The sequence below is a fragment of the Arachis hypogaea genome, chromosome 15, assembly GCF_003086295.3.
Source record: "Arachis hypogaea cultivar Tifrunner chromosome 15, arahy.Tifrunner.gnm2.J5K5, whole genome shotgun sequence".
Taxonomy (NCBI): Eukaryota; Viridiplantae; Streptophyta; class Magnoliopsida; order Fabales; family Fabaceae; genus Arachis; species Arachis hypogaea.
In genome coordinates, this window is record NC_092050.1 from 58202747 (window position 1) to 58204047 (window position 1301).

At 42.4% G+C, this 1301-nt stretch overlaps 1 non-coding gene across 1 annotated transcript; it reads left to right on the forward strand.

Moving 5' to 3' along the window:
• Nucleotides 1-992: 992 nt before the first annotated feature.
• Nucleotides 993-1100, forward strand: LOC112752493 (small nucleolar RNA R71). Its single transcript, XR_003176927.1, has one exon. It is a non-coding gene; the product is annotated as a small nucleolar RNA R71 (small nucleolar RNA).
• Nucleotides 1101-1301: the final 201 nt, after the last annotated feature.

The following is a 1301-nucleotide window of genomic DNA, read 5'->3' on the forward strand; positions in this document are numbered from 1 at the left end:
CCAAGAAACTTGGCAGTTTGCTCTTCAGTGACATCCTCATTCTCTTCAGAAGAGGAATACTCATCAGAGCTCATGAAGGGCATAAGGAGGTTCAATGGAATCTCTATGGTCTCTAGATAAGCCTCAGAGTCCTTTGGTTCCTCAGAGGGAAGCTCCTTATTGATCACTAGACGTCCCAGGAGGTCTTCCTCCTTGGAATTCACGTTCTCTCCTTCCCTTACAGGTTCGGCCATGGCGCTTATGTCAATGGCCTTGCACTCTCCTTTTGGATTCTCTTCTGTATTGCTTGGGAGAGTACTAGGAGGGATTTCAGTGATCCTTTTACTCAGCTGGCCCACTTGTGCTTCCAGATTTCTAATGGAAGACCTTGTTTCATTCATGAAACTTACAGTGGCCTTAGATAGATCAGAGACTAGATTTGCTAAATTAGAAGCATTTTGTTCAGAGTTCTCTGTCTGTTGCTGAGTTGATGATGGAAAAGGCTTGCTATTGCTGAACCTGTTTCTTCCACCATTATTAAAGCCTTGTTGGGGCTTTTGATCCTTCCATGAGAAATTTGGATGATTTCTCCATGTTGAGTTATAGGTGTTTCCATAAGGTTCACCTAAGTAATTTACCTCTGCTATTGCAGGGTTCTCAAGATCATAAGCTTCTTCTTCAGAAGAAGCCTCTTGAGTACTGTTGGATGCAGCTTGCATTCCATGCAGACTCTGAGAAATCATATTGACTTGCTGAGTCAATATTTTATTCTGAGCCAATATGGCATTCAGAGTATCAACTTCAAGAACTCCCTTCTTCATAGGCGTCCCATTATTCACAGGATTCCTTTCAGAAGTGTACATGAATTGGTTATTAGCAACCATGTCAATGAGTTCTTGAGCTTCTGCAGGCGTTTTCTTTAGGTGAGTGGATCCACCTGCAGAGGTATCCAATGACATCTTAGATAACTCAGACAGACCATCATAGAATATATCCAGGATGGTCCATTCTGAAAGCATGTCAGAAGGACACTTTTTGGTCAACTGTTTGTATCTTTCCCAAGCTTCATAGAGGGATTCACCTTCTTTCTGTCTGAAGGTTTGAACATCAGCTCTAAGCTTGCTCAGCTCTTGAGGAGGAAAGTACTTGGCTAAGAAAGCCGTGACCAGCTTATCCCAAGAGTTCAGGCTGTCTTTGGGTTGAGAATCCAACCATAATCTAGCTCTGTCTCTTACAGCAAAAGGGAAAAGCATGAGCCTGTAGACTTCAGGATCTACTCCATTAGTCTTAACAGTATCACATATCTGCAAGAATTCAGTTAA